Below are 18497 nucleotides of genomic sequence, written 5' to 3'. Positions count from 1 at the left end.
GGAGCCCTCCAACTTCGATAGGCAACCATTCTTGGGAATTACCCAGTCTTCAGAACGAAGACCTCAACAGCAGCAAACAACCATGCTGGTAGTTTAGTGCAAACTGCTCACTCTAAGGCCCCGGCTGTGGCGCCCCCTACAGATGGAGTCATAACGGTGAGCCGTGCAGGAAGATGGCGTGGGCGCTGCTATATGCAGACGGGCGCCGGCGGCGGCATCCGGCCAACGACAGCTGCGCGCAGTCCGTCTCGCCGCGCCGCCCTCTCCGTGTTGCCGCCTGCTCCACGGGCCGCCGCACCTTGGTTCGCGCCGTACAGCCAGCCGTCACACCCAGGTATTCACTTCCACTAGTCCTGAATGATTACGATAATGAGTTCCGCTCACTGCAAATTCAGCGTTCTTCTGTCCTCCTGGTTTTCAACCATTCTTTTTGTAGAAGTGCACGATGCAGTTATCGTCGTGTCGTCAGTTAAATGATATCTTGAAACTTCCCGGCAAATTAAAACTGTGAGCCGGACCGAGATTGAAACTCGGGACCTTTGCCTTTCGCGGGCAAGTGCTCTACCAACTGAGCTACTCAAGCACGACTCACGCCACGTCCTCACAGCTTTACTTCTGCCAGTACCTCGTCTCCTACCTTCCAAACTTTACAGAAGCTCTCGTGCGAAACTTGCAGAACTAGCAGTCCTGAAATAAAGGATATTGCGGAGACATGGCTTAGCCACAGCCTGGGGGATGTTTCCAGATTGAGATTTTCACTCTGCAGCAGAGTGTGCGCTGATATGAAACTGTTCTGCAAGTTTCGCAGGAGAGCTTCTGTAAGGTTTGGGAGGTAGGAGACGAGGTACGGGCAGAAATAAAGCTGTGAGAACGGGGCGTGAGTCGTGCTTGGGTAGCTCAGTTGGTAGAGCACTTGCCCGCGAAAGGTAAAGGTCCCGAGTTCCAGTCTCGCTCAGGCTCACAGTTTTAATCTGCCAGGAAGTTTCATATTAGCGCACACTCCGCTGCAGAGTGAAAATCTCAATCTGTAAATGATATCTTCTTCTTCCTTTGGTCCTCTTTCCACTCAACATCTCATCGAATGTGTTATTTATTGTTTTCTTGCTTCTCGTCCAATGTCCTGAACGATGTCTTTTCCTGCTTTTAACTATTTCCAGTATTTGTCTTTTCTCATTCACTCTGTGTAACAATCTCATTTAGTATTAGGTCGGTGCATTTTTGTTTTGCATGTTGAGATTCCGTTTGCTATAGGTTTAGTTATCGATTGTCATGTTTTATATGTAATTCACCGATTGTCATGTTTTATATGTAATTCACTGTTGCTGTTTGAGTTAACATATTGTCATTTTGTCATTTCGAGGTAAAGAGAGGAGCTGTGGACTCTAGAAAATAGAGTACCAAGTGGATAAATCGGAACATTTCGGACATACTCTTCTGTTTGAATTTAATAGAGGGATAATATCAGAGTGGGCAGCCAGAAATATTAGCGCCGTGTGTGGGGATAATGCAATTGAACAGAGAACGGCAAGAAAATGTTTTCTCATTTTAAGGTGGATCGTTTTGACATTAGCGACTCTCCATGTTCAGGAAGACCTTCGGGGTTTGATGAAGATCGTTCAAACGCATTAATCCTCAATGATCCATGTCAGTGTACCCGAGAATTGACAAATGTGTTGAACTGTGATCTAAAGCCGGCGCGGTGACCGAGCGGTTCTAGGCGCTTCACTCCGGAACCATACGGCTGCTCCGGTCGCAGTTTCGAATCTTGCCTCGGGCATGGATGTGTGTGATGTCCTTAAGCAAGTTAGGTTTAAGTAGTTCTAAGTTTACGGGACTGATGGCCTCCGACGTTAAGTCCCATAGTATTTAGAGCTATTTGAACCATTTGAACTGTGATCATTCCACTATCGTGCGACATTTGCATGCAGTTGGGAAGGATCAAAAATGATGTGTGGGTACCGCATGCTCTGTGCCAAAATCACACAAATCAGCAGGTCGCCATATTTGCATATCTGCTTGCTCGTCATCAATTGGCTCGTGAACGACACCGACCATTCCTATCCTGTATCGTTACTGGTGAGGAGAAATGGTGTCTTTATGTTGACGTAAAGAAAAGAAAGAAATGATTGAGCCCAAAAGAAGCAGCAGCTGCTTGTACGAAGACCTGCGCGCGTTCACAAACGCTAATGTTATGCATCTGGTGGAAAAGCGACGGTGTGGTGTATTACGAATTGCTTGCCCGAGATGTAATCATCTCTGCTGACATTTATTGACAACAACTGAGACGGCTTGCAGGCGCAGTCCAAGAACAACGACCAGGAAGACTGCGTGAAGCGATGCTACCCCACGATAACGTATACCCGCGTTCTGCTAGACTGATGAAAAACTCTATACGTGAGATGGATTGGGAAATCATTCCGGACCCATCTTATTCACGTGACCCTGCACCCTCAGATTTTAACCTTTTCCGCACTCTATCAAACAACCTTCAAGGAACTTCCTTTTCAGACGAAATGGCGCCTCCGAACCTGGCTCGATGAGTTCTTCGCCTGAAAACCACGTGATTTCACTACAGTCACGGAACCGAAAAGTTACCTCAGCGTTGAAAGACTGTTGTAAATACTGAAGGAGAATATATTATTGATCACTACAGTCTCTCTTACGTGTATCTGTTGTGTTTATCATACTTAGGGAAAATCGCCGCGAACTGGTACAACAACCCAATTTTTTATCTCTCTATTCCTCACATTCCATTTTGCTCCAAATCCACATCTCAACAATTTCTAAGCATTTCTCCTCTCGCCGCTGGAGTGTCTGTTTTGGCACCGTACAGAGCAACCCTTCATGGAAAACACTTCACCAATCTTTTCCTTAATTGTTTGGCTCTGAGCACTATGGGACTTAACATCTGACGTCATCAGTCCCGTAGAACTTAGAACTACTTAAACCTAACTAATATAAGGACATCACACACATCCATGCCAGAGGCAGGATTCGAACCTGCGACCGTAGCGGTCGCGCGGTTCCGGACTGTAGCGCCTAGAACCGCTCGGCCACTCTGGTCGGCTTAATTGTTTATTTAATGAACCACAGAAAAGATTCCCGTAAAAAATTTCTTCTGCAGTACCTATCAGTGTTTTTATATCTTGATTACGTGTCATGTTACTAGTTATTATGCGTCCTAGGTACCCCAGGTTATCAATTTGTACCACTAACTCATACATATATTAACTTTTCTCTTCCTTGATTCCCCTGTAAAAACCAATACCTTAGTCTTCTCCACATTTACCTTCATTCCATATTCTTCACAGTTGGAGTTCAGTTCTTGTAACACATTGTTAATCGCCTTTTCATTTTCACTTATTAATAGCATGTCATCAGCATATCTTATTACACATCTCATTATTCTTCCTCCTTTTGCCATAGCACTTTTCCGCTGGAGACACTTATTGACTAAATCATCTAAACAGATATTAAACAGTGTAGATGAAAGACAATTGGCTTGTCTAACCTCTCCCCCGTTTGTCATCTCCTATTTTTACTTCTATCCATTGTTTTATGTATTAATTCCTTATTAATCTATCCCCCAGTCAATTCCGATCTTGTTCATGATATCTAATAGTCTACTGAACCCAATCAAGGGCTCGTTCCAAGAAGACAAAAACTGCCAGAAGCTTCCCAGCCTTTTTGTAGCTATCGCCGGCCACTGTGACGGAGCGGTTCTAGGCGCTTCAGTCCGGAGCCGCGCTGCTGCTACGGTCGCAGGTTCGAATCCGGCCTCGGGCATGGATGTGTGTGATGTCCTTAGGTTAGTTAGGTTTAACTAGTTCTAATTGTAAGTCTAAGGGACTGATGACCTCAGATGTTAAGTCTCATAGTGCTTAGAGCCATTTGAACCATTTGTAGGTATCTTTACGCTACTATTTGTAACAGTCAAAAAAATGGTTCAAATGGCTCTGAGCACTATGGGACTTAACTGCTAAGGTCATCAGTCCCCTAGAACTTAGAACTACTTAAACCTAACTAACCTAAGGACATCACACACATCCATGCCCGAAGCAGGATTCGAACCTGCGACCGTAGCGGCCGCGCGGTTCCAGACTGTAGCGCCTTTAACCGCTTAGCCACCACGGCCGGCTTGTAACAGTCCAGTTGACTCACTTGTATCTTTGTCCCTTCTGAAACGGAACTACTCATCATCCGGTTCTTTCTCAATTTTAAATTGCATTCGTCAATTCATTACCATTAATATATAGGGTGATTCAGGAGGAATGTCACATAATTTGTGGGGTGACTCTACCATTGAAAATAAACCGAAAAAGGCCATTAAACATGTGTCTGATTTTCGATCGGTACAGAACTGAAGCGGGTTGAAGACTACACAGATCCATGAATAATTGTGAAGAAAAGTGTGAATATTACTTACCGAAATGCTGTGTAGGCGCTGTTGAGGACGAATAATGGTGGGGCAGAGATAGAGCCATCGTACAAGAGGTGTCTAGAAAGTCCCCCACACATCTGAGTGCACTTGTCAGTGCGTGTGAATGTGTGTGCGTATTGCACATCGATCATCAACTCGGCAGGCTTTAGTGCGGGCAACAACGTCGGTGATGTGAGCAACAAGTTCTTCTCGTGTATCCACCTTCGTTGCGTGCACATCCCTCTTTAACCAGCCCCATAAACAGAAGTGTAATGGGGTTGGGTCGGGTGGTCTGGCAGGCCAGTTAATGGTTCGGCCAAGGTCAGTTCACTGTTGAAGAAATGTGTTATTGAGATACTGGGATTCTTGGCTGGTACGGTGAATCAGTGGTCCATCATGCTGCAGGCACATTTCCCGTTGTTGCTCTAATATCACATCTCCCAGAAATTATAAGGAAATGCGCGTATTCTGCGGCTGTCACGCAGTTTTGCAGGAACACAGTACTTTCACCAGGTCATCAATCATACCACACCAGACGCTCACTGAGAACCTAACTTTGAATCTTGTTTCCCTAATCTGTGGGTTCTCCATCGCACATGTATGAGAAGTGTGGGTGTTCATCATACCACAGCGTGTAAATGTAGCCTTATCTGCAAATAAAGTGTATTAGACGACGTCTCTGTGTGCAGCCAATCATTCACAAAATCAAAATTGTTGTCTGCTTACTGAGTAGCATGGACGCAGAGGTCGCACGGGTTGCATATGGGAGTGTAAGGTACACAATTCTCGCGCTTGTAGAATAGCGAACTGAAGGCTAATGCGTCGTGTACTGGTGGTGGAGCTCTGTTATACCAGTGCAATAAGGTCTTCCTTTTCCTCAACTCAGTGGACGGCCCCATGTTCTGATGTCACGTGTACACTGGGTAGCGTTCGGATTATAATGTTTGAAAAGCCCTGGAAAATAACCTGGCAGAGTGGGTTCGACAATCAGGGAAACATCTGTGATATTCTGTCACAGTTGCAGGGGCACTGCCATTACAGTACCCATGCACAAAAAACAGGTTTGTGTATTGTGACGGGTGAATGTATGCGGTGTATTGGTACTCACTGATACAATGGTCTTGCTCAATTAAACAACACTCAAGCACGACACATACATGACCTCACGACTGCTCACTGAGCCAACCCCCGATTGCTCACTGGGTATACTTGCAGCTGTTGCCTCGGTGCAACATCGCAGTGCTGTCATTTGTTTGAGAACCCCCACACCTCTTGTAGGATGGATCAGTCGTCTGTCCCATCATTATTCTGTTTGCCACAGCATTTCGGTAAGTAATATTCACACTTGTCCTCATAATCATTCATGGCTCCAATACCGTAAAGATCGAAAATCGGAGACATGTTCATCGGTCTTATTCGGTTCATTTTCACATTTAAAATCACTTCACAAATTATTTGATATTCCTCCTGAATCACTCAGATTTTTTTCCGAGCGTGATATCAAGTTTTGTTAAAAAATATCGTACGTTTCATGTCATTACTTTTTATTCCGAAATAGAGCTTGGTTTTGTAAACACCAGCAAACAGTGAAAAAGCAAGTAAATAGAACGTCACTTACGTCATCGTACCAAGTTGTTGTTGTTGTGGTCTTCAGTCCTGAGACTGGTTTGATGCAGCTCTCCGTGTTACTCTATCCTGTGCAAGCTGCTTCATCTCCCAGTATGTACTGCAGCCTACATCCTTTTGAATCTGCTTAGTGTATTCATCTCTTGGTCTCCCTCTACGATTTTTACCCTCCACACTGCCCTCCAATTCTAAACTGGTGATCTCTTGATGTCTCGGAACATGTCTTACCAACCGATCCTTTCTTCTAGTCAAGTTGAGCCACAAATTCCTCTTCTCCTCAATTCTATTCGATACCTCCTCATTAGTTATGTGATGTATCCATCTAATCTTCAGCATTCTTCTGTAGCACCACATTTCGAAAGCTTCTATTCTCTTCTTGTCCAAACTATTTATCGTCCGTGTTTCACTTTCATACATGGCTACACTCCATACAAATACTTTCAGAAACGACTTACTGAAACTTAAATCTGTACTCGATGTTAGCAAATTTCTCTTCTTCAGAAACGCTCTCCTTGCCATTGCCAGTCTACATTTTATATCCTCTCTACTTCGACTCTCATCAGTTATTTTGCTCCCCAAATAGCTAAACTCCTTTACTACTTTAAGTGTCTCATTTCCCAACCTAAGTCCCTCAGCATCAGCCGAGTTAACTCGACTACATTCCATTATCCTCGTTTCGCTTTTGTTGATGTCCATCTTATATCCTCCTTTCAAGACACTGTCCATTCCGTTCAACTGCTCTTCCAAGTCCTTTGCTGTCTCTGACAGAATTACAATGTCATCGGCGAACCCCAAAGTTTTTATTTCTTCTCCATGGATTTTAATACCTACTCCGAACTTTTCTTTTGTTTCCTTTACTGCTCGCTCAATATACAGATTGAATAACATCGGGGAGAGGCTACAACCCTGTCTCACTCCCTTCCCAACCACTGCTTCCCTTTCATGTCGCTCGACTCTTATAACTGCCATCTGGTTTCTGTACAAATTGTAAATAGCCTTTCGCTCCCTGTATTTTACCCTTGCCACCTTTAGAATTTGAAAGAGAGTATTCCAGTCAACATTATCAAAAGCTTTCTCTAAGTCTACAAATGCTAGAAACGTAGGTTTGCCTTTTCTTAATCTAACTTCTAAAATAAGTCGTAGGGTCGGTATTGCCTCACATGTTCCCATATTTCTACGGAATCCAAATTGATCTTCCCCGAGATCGGCTTCTACCAGATTTTCCATAGTCTGTAAAGAATTCGCGTTAGTATTTTGCAGCCGTGACTTATTAAACTGATAGTTCGGTAATTTTCACATCTGTCAACGCCAGCTTTCTTTGGAATTGGAATTATTATATTCTTCTTGAAGTCTGAGGGTATTTCGCCTGTCTCATACATTTTGCTCGCCAGATGGTAGAGTTTTGTCAGGACTGGCTCTCTTAAGGCTGTCAGTAGTTCTAATGGAATGTTATCTACTCCCGGGGCCTTGTTTCGACTTAGGTCTTTCAGTGCTCTATCAAACTCTTCACGCAGTATCTTATCTCCCATTTCATCTTCATCTACATCCTCTTCCATTTCTATAACATTGCCCTCAAGCACGTCGCCCTTCTATAGGCCCTCTATATACTCCTTCCACCTTTCTGCTTTCCCTTCTTTGCTTAGAACTGGGTTTCCATCTGAGCTCTTGATATTCATACAAGTGGCTCTCTTTTCTCCAAAGGTCTCTTTAATTTTCCTGTAGGCAGTATCTATCTTACCCCTAGTGAGATATGCCTCTACATTCTTACATTTGTCCTCTAGCCATCCCTGCTTAGCCATATTGCACTTCATATCGATCTCATTTTTGAGACGTTTGTAATCCTTTTTGCATGCTTCATTTACTGCATTTTTATATTTTCTCAATTCCTCAATTAAATTAAATGTTTCTTCTGTTACCCAAGGATTTCTACTAGCCCTCGTCTTTTTATCTACTTGATCCTCTCGTACCTTCCCTATTTCATTCCTCAAAGCTACCCATTCCTCTTCTACTGTATTTCTTTCCCCCATTCTTATCAATTGTTCCCTTATGCTCCCCCTGAAACTCTGTACAACCTCTGGTTTAGTCAGTTTATCCAGGTCCCATCTCCTTAAACTGCAACCTTTTGCAGTTTCTTCAATTTTAATCTAACCAATAGATTGTGGTCAGAGTCCACATCTGCCCCTGGAAATGTCTTACAATTTAAAACCTGGTTCCTAAATCTCTATCTTACCATTATAAAATCTATCTGAAACCTGTCAGTATCTCCAGGCTTCTTCCATGTATACAGCCTTTTTTTATTATTCTTGAACCAAGTGTTAGCTATGATTAAGTTATGCACATGCAGCAATATACTCACTGGTCTAATAAACATCAAGATTAGAAAATTTTAAGCCCCAGAACACTGATATCTACAACGTATGATATTTTTTTACCTGTACCGGTATGCTTTACGTTAATTCTAGCTAAGGCTGTAGCTAGTTTCAAAATCGCTGTTGTCATTCTTATTGACTTCGCTCAATTTAACAGAGATAGTCACTGATAGCGCAAAGTAAAATACTGATGATATTAATATAGTTTACATATTACGTTTTTGTAATATTTCTTGTCTTTCACTAAATTGTATGTTGACTGTTTCCACATTCCTAATGATTTCCTTTTTAAAGGGAACTGTGGAACATGATGATTGAAAGAATGAATTAACGAATTTACAACATGGATCCTTTAGTGACTCCTAACTGAGCCTTGTCAGAAGCTATGTTTGCAAAATCGTTAGTCTTCTAATAGATAAGTACCAAGCTTTCCTCTTCAGAAAAATTTTGTTGTAGTTAGTCACTATTTCAAATTTCCCACGTGATAATCCGAAACATGAAGTATTTACGAGAAACATTTATGCATGTACAACAACTTTTCTGTGATACCGTTCACAGTAAAATTTTCGTGGCTTCACAGTTCATTTGCACATTGGAATGCCCCAGTATACTTTACTACAATGGCTTGCATACTCTTGTTGTGGTTAACTATTAATTTAACTTAAACGTTACATTAGTGGCCACACTATATCTCATTATATTGGTTTGCTGAACGTTCTCAAAGTTGTTTAAGATCAGAAAACTATTATCACACAGTAAGTGAAGTGACACTATTAGTGGGAGAACCTTTGTACCACCCCACACTGCATTTTTACCAAATTTATTGAAGATGGCGGATCCAAGATGGCGGCGATAGAAGTGGCAACATCGCTATGATATTATGGTGGGAAGTTCATATTTTGGGAGGAAAATAGGTCAACTGGGTTTCCTCCACTAACTTAACCTCCTCTCCTGCCCTCTCCTTACCCTCCCGAAGAAAATGGCGGGAAGTTCAAATTTTGGCGGGGAAAAAAGGTCACTTGGGCTACCTCCACTAACCTAAGTCATCTGACCGCCACTTCTTCCTAGGAATTGGCGGGGAAAGGACTCAGCCTGTGCTGGGCTGCTGGATAGGATGGGCCCCAGTCTTTATTTTGCATGCAGTGTTTATTTAATCAATTTGAGGCCATAGCTCCATCCGGTGTGTCCACCATGAGGTCTGGAGTCCAACTGACCTAGTACACAGTACTGCCACCAGAGGGCACTGTTGTCCCTCCTGTGACATAATCCAAGAAGGCGGTCTGGGGGAAAAAATAATGGGAAAAGGACTCAGCCTGTTCTGGGCTGCTGGATGGAAGGGGTGTACTTTATTTATTTTGGAACAATTTATTTAGGGAAAGATATGACACAGTATATTTATTACACTGATACAAACACTCGCTCTGATGTACTTGGGGTCACAATACACAGCCTACAGATGTGCAATCTACTCGTAAATCACCGAAATAATGTAGTACACCGATGTGCAGACACGATAACAACTTGTAAATTGTCAAAATAATGCATGTAAAACTCTCTACAGACATGCTCGCTAATTCTAAACTGTCCTAATAATGCAGAGCACAGCCTACAGGCTTGTTCACAAAATAATGCAACAGACACGTCCACTACACGTGGAATTGTCAAAATAATGCATGTATAACGCTCTGTCAACATGCTCACAATGCTTAAACAGCCGAAAATAATGTAGTGCAGAAAAACTCACTGTACGTAAAAAACATTTTCGAACTATCATCAGCCTCAACTTATCAGAGGCTCCAACGCACGCACATGCCTTCGCCGCCGACACCGCACAGGAACTTTGTAGCCTGCAGCCAGCAGGTGGAAGTCGTGTCTATTTTTGGGTATAGAGTTAGAGTTTTTCGAGTATTATACTGAAGTCACATGTCTATGTAAATAAGAGCCAAGTCTAGCTCTCTGAAAAAGAAGTAAAGCGCCACAGAAATAGTTAACGATCGCTTTTGTAGGAGCTTTCATTATGTCTCAGCTTGTTTGCATGGAAATTCTGGTCCTAAGAGGACCTGTTCACTGAAATAGCCCAGAATTACACTGACTGCATTCTTCCTCGCGACCCTAACGGGACAGCCTGTCCATTACTTATCAATCCCTTCTCGGAATTGGTAAAACGCCACAGAAATAGTTAACCATCGGTTTTGTAGTAGCTTTCGTGACGTCCCAGCTTATATGCATGGAAATTCTTGTCCTAACAGGAGCTGTTCGCGAAAACAGCCCAGAATAACACCGATTGCATTCTTCCTGATGGTCCTAACGAGTCATCACGTGTTACCCTTTCCGGAAATCGTAATATCCTGCTTACAACATACGTCTCAGAAACGGTAAGCTACTCACCGCTAAAAGCCTTCATCATGTATGTGCACGTTTGTGAAAATACCGTTAAACATAAAAACATTCTTGTTATTTGGAGAGAGAGAGAGAGAGAGAGAGAGAAATGCACAATGGTCACATCAAGCCCTTCCAGAAATAGTGACGTTCCATAAAAGCTTCTCATTGGCTTTATATTGAAATGAAGCTCTCTCGTTGGTTGCCTCAGTCTATATATAAACACACAACCAACCTCCATTGTCCTCAGTCCGCTGCTGCCTGCCTTGTTGTGCGTTCTGTCATCTCTCTGTGTACTTGTTTTTCTCTCTCCACAAGATGAAGAGAGGTAGCTGCAGCAACGCTTCAGAGTGTAGCGGCAAGAGGCGTAGAGTTCTGGAGTGAGTAAATAATTTCTATTTTATGCGTAGATGTTCGTGTGTATGTTAAATTCGCCTTATTAATTCCGTCTTCTTGTTATGGTACAACCCCAGGATTTTGTCTTGGAGTGGAGAGTGCGTCTCGGAGAGGGCTGGACCGTAGCAGACGCCCGAAGTCCAGCCTCCTGTAGTGGGCTCACAACCAGAATTGTCGTGTGAGTGTAATTTTCATTGCAATTTGTTCTTGTATAGTAGCGATTCAAAATTTTCTTATTTAATACTATTTTTTTCCTCTAGCTCACTCAATGCAAATGGAAACTGAACTGGAGGCAGAGCTGGGGGGTGAAAAGAACTATCCACTGCAGCATCAGCAACGCTACGTGGAACAGACTCCAACTGTGGATAACCAACAACAACACTCACGTAAGTATAGAAAAAAATATCCATATGTGATCTTTCTGTGTAACTCGGCATTCAAAATAAATAAAATTATGCCTCGTCCTGTTACAGGAATAGTTCTATAGGAGAAGTACGAGTTGTTGGACAGGTAGCTGGAGGCTTTACATCAGCAGATGCAGGGACAGCCTCCAACAAATAATGAGATGCCCGAGCAGCATACTTGTAAGTAAAAAAAAAAAAAAAAGGATTACGTTTGCACGTGCGTCTAGTAGTAGTGGTAGTAGTTGTAGTAGTAGTGGTAGTAGTATAGGAAGGTTTTTTTTGTATAACAAATCGTTTATATATCTTGTTTTTTATTGCTGTTGTTGTTGTAGGCGAGACAGACCAATTGCCAGATTCTGACGAGGACGATTACCTACCTGAATGGGTCAGTCAAAGGCCCTCTAATCTGGCCCTATTAGATGATGATTACTTTTGAGGGTGTGGTGGAGTCGCCTGATGAAGTGTTAATCCCTTGGAGCCACAGCGGAAAAGGTAATAATTCACTCTGCTTGTAACCTTGTGATCCGTCAGAATTCTTTCTTTCACCGTGCCAGCAGCGGTAAGCAATGTACTTAACTATTATTTATTTTATCTCTTCTACAGCGGTCGCGTCCCTGCAGCTCAACACAGTGTGGTGCGCATACGAGTCGCGGCTAAACCTTCTTCCTCACCAAAGCGGCGTCTGGTAAGGCAGGCATCGCCTATAAGCGCGCCGCTATTCGCTGCGCGGGAAGCCGGCGGCAGCGCGGCCGCCTCCCGGGACCGCCGCTCTGGCGTCCGTGGGCAGAGCAGCGAACCATCACCCCTCAAGTTACCGGGTCGGGTCTACAGCAGCATCGGGAACCATCACCGCAGCCTGGCTGTTCCTATTGCTCTGACCCGATAGCACTGCAACATCCTCCCCTGTCAACGTCATCATTATCATCGTATGAACCTCGTCAGAATCGGCGTAAACGCAAGGTATGCGTGCCTCGACGCATATTGACTTGCCCCTCTCCAACACCATCAACGGGGTGGACTCAGAATAGTATTAATATTAACATAGATGATCCTGTGGCTAGTGGCAGTTCTCTCTCCCGTCCTTTCAATGAAGGACATTAGGTCAGTGATACTATACCGCAGTTAGAATACTCGGTGATTGCAGACGTCTTTGAGGAGCGAATCTTGTTCACGAGGATCGAGAACCCGGCAGGAGGGTACCGCGACCCTGTTGGTTTTCTAAGGGCGTGCCTCTGTGTCATGGAAACGGAGCTTCTCAAGGTAGTCAATGATCCACGGTATCTCGCCATTAAATGCAGTGCGGTGCTCTGCATCGAATTATCACCCCCCCCCCCCCCCAAAGTTGATTCTGGTGTTGAAGAGACAACTCTTCATTATAGCGTGATAACACGAAGTACAACAATTGCCGAGTCGTTTCGTAAATCCACCTTGAATACTATACTGGCCCGATTTTCCGAGATGAAAGTCAGAGGGTCAGCTAAAGCACTCAGCCGAATGCTACACCTGGACATCCATACACATGACTACACTGCTGGCCACCGTAAATGCAACACCCAGAAGGAAGCATCCGAATCAAGTGAAATTTACACCATGGGTTTGCAGCGATGAGATATGCAACTGATTAGAATTTCAGCGCAGACGCACATCACGCGCGGCTGTGGCGCCACCTCATAGCACCATTTAAGGCTTGGCGATTTCGACGAGTGTACGTTCGGCACGTGTGTTTACCTTGTGGTTGTTTCACAAGACGATCAGTTATGCCTCGTAGACAACAGCGAACATCGTTTGATCAAGTATCCGAGTTCGACAGAGGAACGATAGTGGCTTACCGAGATTGTGGATTATCATACAGAGAAATCTCTAGTCGTGTTGGACGAAACCAAACGACTGTAATGCGGATATGTGACCGTTGGATGCAGGAGGGTACGACGGACCGACGTGGTCGATCGCATTCACCTCGGTGCACCACTGCACGTGCTGATAGGCAAATTGTGCGCATGGCAGTGACGGATCGCTCAGTGACGCATCATCCAGTGTCTGCGCGTACCATTCGACGCCGTTTACAGCAGAGTGGTCTGTCCGCAAGACGTCCATTGCTTCGTCTACCATTGACGTGGAACCACAGACATCTCCGTCGCCAATGGTGTGATGACAGACAGATGTGGACGGCAGAATGGAATGACGTTGTCTTCACTGACGAGGCACGCTTCTGTCTGCAGCACCACGATGGTCGGATTCGAGTGTGGAGACACCGTGGAGAGAGGATGCTGGACAGCTGCATTATGCACCGCCACACTGGTCTTGCACCGGGTATTATGGTATGGGGCGGTATTGGATATTACTCTCGCACGCCTCTAGTACGCATTGCCGGCACTTTAAATAGCCGGCGCTACATATCCGAGGTGCTGGAGCCAGTTGTCCTTCCTTACCTTCAGGGCTCGGCCACAGCCATATTTCAACAGGATAATGCGCGACCACACGTGGCACACATTGTCCAAAGGTTCTTCGTCAATAACCAGATTGAATTGCTTTCCTGGCCGGCTTGCTCTCCGGATCTTTCGCCGATAGAAAACATGTGGTCCATGGTTGCTCAACGAGTGATCCAGATTACATCCCCAGCTGCCACACCAGATGATCTTTGGCAACGTGTGGAAGCTGCTTGAGCTGCTGTACCCCAGGAACACATCCAACGTCTCTTTGACTCAATGCTGAGACGTGTGGCAGCGGTGATCTCCAACAATGGCGGCTACTCTGGCTACTGATTCTGGCAGGAACCACATGTTAAAGACGTCTGTAAACGTAATCATTTGATACTTGGTCAACATGTTATCTACAAAATAAATTTTGTTGTGCTACCTCTTGTCTTTCTTGGTGTTGCATTTACGGTGGCCAGCAGTGTATGATCCGGTAAATGGAGGGTCTAGCTATATCTAGCTCCCTAAAGATATCTTATGTCAGGGATTATCCTGCAGTTTGGCTGCTCACTGAGCTCGACAAATTTTCATGGGAGATTGATAAGCAATACAGCAACAACGTGCTGACCAAATCGAAGGCTGAATGTTGAATTTCGATGGGAGCCCGAAGACGAATGCAGGGGATTAGGTGTATGTTGGAGGCAGAACTCATATACCCTATAAGTTTGCATCATGCGCACGCCAATTTGCCACTGTGACCAGAGCAACTAGTTCTGCGAGGAGGCACTACGCCAAAACTGATGACAACGCTGGAGAATAAGTGGATATACATTATTCATTACTGTAATCTCTAGCAGTGTCTCAGCTTGGGTATGGAGCTGGTTAGAATCACCTGGGCTATCTCCTTCAAGCAGTCCCCCTGGTTAAAGGAGTATCTTGATTTGAATATGAGACAGAGAGCTTCCGCAACTTGTGGCTTTGAGAAAGATTTTTATAAATTAATGAATAATTCAGTTGTTGGTAAAACAATGGAGAATTTGAGGGAACGACGTGAAATTTTTATTAGAGTTGAATGGGATGGGTGTTATGGCGTAAGAAAATGATTTGCCAGACCAAATTTTAAGCAGGTCACCATATTCAATATGAACTTTTTTGCTGTGGAGATGGCGAAGACTGCAGTAGAGTTTACGAAACCTATTTATGTGGGGATGTGCATACTAGACCTGTCCAAACCCCACATGTACCGCTTTCATCATGAGTTTGCAAAAACTCCGTTTGCAGATCCTAAATTACTTTCTATGGATACAGATATCTTCATCTATTGGGTGAAGAACTGCGATCCATATGAAGTATTGGGGTGCCACGGTAATGAATTCGATAAGCCCTCACACATGGCCGATAATCCTTATGGTACTATTCCACAGAACGAAAAGGTTGTCGGTCTTATGAAGGACGAGGCGAATGGATTGCTAATTGTGGAGTTTGTAGGTCTACACTAAAAAATATATGGGTATCGTACATTGGAAGGCGCCACCCAGAGGCAGGCTAGGAGTGTGAATCGTATGGCATGGAGAGCTCTCTCTATCGAAGGTATTTGCGGTGCCTGTGCAGTGGTGTTAGCGGTGCTGCACTGCAGCCACCGCATATGGTACGGCAGACCAGCATTCGAGCCAGTGGACACGAGGTGTACACTCTGCTGCAGTCTAAAATCGGTCTGTCGCCTCATGGCGATAAAAGGGTCATTTGTGATGACAGGATTGAAACTCTCCCGTACTCACACTACTCACTTCTAGCGAGAGAAGAGAGAGAGAGAGAGAGAGAGAGAGAGAGAGAATCTGCAGAGTAGTAGTAGTATTAATAGTAGTATGACCCTTTAGTCATAGTGTATGTAATGTTGTGTGTGCGTGTGTGTGTGTGTGTGTGTGTGTGTGTGTGTGTGTGTGTGTGTGGTGTAAATATTTTTGTGTACTGTGTACATGTGTATATACATAGAGAGAATGTTTGGAAAAAAGGATAAAAAGAACAAAACCATGTGTGTGTGAAAGAAACAAAAATTTAAAAAGAAACTTAAACAAAAAAATTAAAAAAGCAAAAATAGGAAAAAAATGTATATTGATTTATTTCTTCAGATGCAATGTATATTTTTCACCTGCAGCTAGCCATCCAAGTTGGAATAGTTTTTTGTGTTTATATATCTATTTAGCTCACAGTCCATCAAAATTGTTATTGTAAAAACCTTTGCTATTGGGGACTGTTAAGATTAGATTCTAAACGTGCACAGTCCATCAGAAATATTGTAAAAGCTGTGCTACTGGGGCTGTGGAATTTAGTTGTAGTAAAAGTATCTCCACATTAGTTTTTAGCGTAGATTTATAAAAACAATTCCTGCCAGTGTTATTGTTGTAGCGAGTAAGTTAAAAGTATTTGTGCATTGGAATAGCAGAGTCAGTTTACCTCAAGAATACTATATTGTACCTCAAAAACTACATTGTACCTCAAAAACTACATTGTACCCCAACAATTATATTGTACCTCAACAATTATATTGTACCTCAAGAACTATGCTGTATTTGTATGAACTGAATAAACGAAGAAAATAAAAATGCGTCACCATACGTCTTTGTTGTTGTTATTTACAGAAGCCCTATCCCCTATTTCGTTATGTATGTACACGTATATAAAGGCTGTGCAGGTCATAAATGACATTAATTTTGCTGAATAACAAAATACATAGAACCGTTTCATGGAATTATGCCTATCGTGCAGCGCGAATTGGGTTATGGGAACAGGAGGCACGTGACCATGTCCTCCTCCAAAGATATATAGCAGACATGTCTAAAATTATATTTCCTGTGCTTGAAGAAAACCACAGACATAGCATGTGGTCAAAACTATACACTGTCACAGTGGGAACAGGGTTGAAAAACAAAAACAATGCAGAGGTTGTGAGGTAAAAAATCATTTATTTCTCATCCAACTTAAAAATAATTTTACATTTCCAAAGCAGACACATCAACACTATTTTCATACATGTTCTTGAGTTGGTGGAGAGAAGGACACCCCTAGAATTCCAGGTCTTGAATAGCAGCAAACTTAAAGATTCAACGCATCCATGAGATCTTCTCCTGCCCCTTCGTGTAGATGATAGTATCTGTGTGGTCGAATAATTTAAGCGCCATCACCATATCTTTATAGGGTATGCCAGGATCATCTCAGTGAATTCCATGGTAGAAATATATTAACCATTTTGCACTCTTCCGTGTCGTACTTGAAAGACCTAGGTGATGCAATATTTACTGAGAATGTCTATTATTCCTGAATCTTCTGTTTACGATAGGAATACAACATCTTTAAATATGGACGCATATGCTTACCATCGTAGAAACCTTGAGCATCCACAATGATGTTCACATCTTTAGATGCTATTTTGAAATGCTCTAGGTATGGTGCAGGACCTGTTCATTTACACAGCTCGTTGCTCAACACCGATGAGTGGGCAGCAGTTGATCACATGGTCATGTAGAAGTAGAGCATACATGGCAGTGTGTTATGGGAAATTTGTCGAAGATTCAAATTCAATTCGCACATCTATAGGTCCAGACTTAATTATCTTGTTCTGTTTCGAGCAGTCTATTACGATGATCGGTGAAAGCTCCCTGAACTTTCGTGGACTGAGTAGACACCCTTCTCCTTATTCTTCAGCGCAAAACCGTGCGTACATGTCATGCTAGACTGTATACATTTTCATTCCACTGCAAGTGTAAATTGTCATATGGGTAGAATTCTGAATTCAGGTAGACTTTGGCATTAGTTAACTTGCAGTTGTCAAACACGGTGGAATCATTTACTATATTCCCTCTTCTATCAGTCTGAAATGCAAGCATGATGAATCTAGGTGTCTAGCTGCGAAGAGGTTTTAATAGCCCACGTTTGTCTGCTCACAGTCGGTAACACTGGGTACTTGAAAACCTTCCACGAGCGAAATGTCAGTGACAGAAATGTACCGGAATTCAGGACTTTTAAAAGCTTCAAATGCTCCTCGTCAGATACACTGATGTGAGGCATTTTCCATATTATCTTGCTGAATGTGATCACATTCTCCTCTTGAGCTCCTTGAATATACGAGTTATTGTGCGTTGCACTCCATACCAGAATGAGTTCCTGTTTAGCGTTCATAATAATCTGTCTCATGTCCTCAAAGTACCCCATAAGCATTTTTAGAGGTATGCATGCAGTAAATCGCCTGTACTCTCCAACTGTTCTATCCTCCGGATCATCTATGAACCAGCTCACCTTTTCTAAACTGTGCAAATCTGCGAGTGATGCAGAGACGTATGTTTTAAGGGTTGATGTTATGCTGACATTGCGTGTATGGTCGATCTCAGACCCACTGAGTTCATAGCCTATTTCTTGGAACAGGAATGCTAAAGCGTTACATATAAGATTGGATCCCACTGCATCGCTGCCATCGATTTTCTTGAATGACCCC

At 43.3% G+C, this 18497-nt stretch overlaps 1 protein-coding gene across 1 annotated transcript in view; it reads left to right on the top strand.

The window, feature by feature from the left end:
* Positions 1–214: 214 nt before the first annotated feature.
* LOC124622294 (gamma-aminobutyric acid receptor subunit alpha-6-like) overlaps positions 215–18497 on the top strand; it is a 118336-nt gene continuing 100053 nt past the window's right edge. Inside the window, exon 1 of the mRNA XM_047147965.1 lies at positions 215–334. The gene's annotated coding sequence lies outside the window, so the exon portion shown is untranslated. The remainder of the gene's footprint in view (positions 335–18497) is intronic.

Source organism: Schistocerca americana, chromosome 7 (genome assembly GCF_021461395.2).
Source record: "Schistocerca americana isolate TAMUIC-IGC-003095 chromosome 7, iqSchAmer2.1, whole genome shotgun sequence".
Classification (NCBI taxonomy): Eukaryota; Metazoa; Arthropoda; class Insecta; order Orthoptera; family Acrididae; genus Schistocerca; species Schistocerca americana.
Note: the sequence above shows the minus strand (reverse complement) of the source record. Positions and strands in the feature narration are given on the sequence as shown.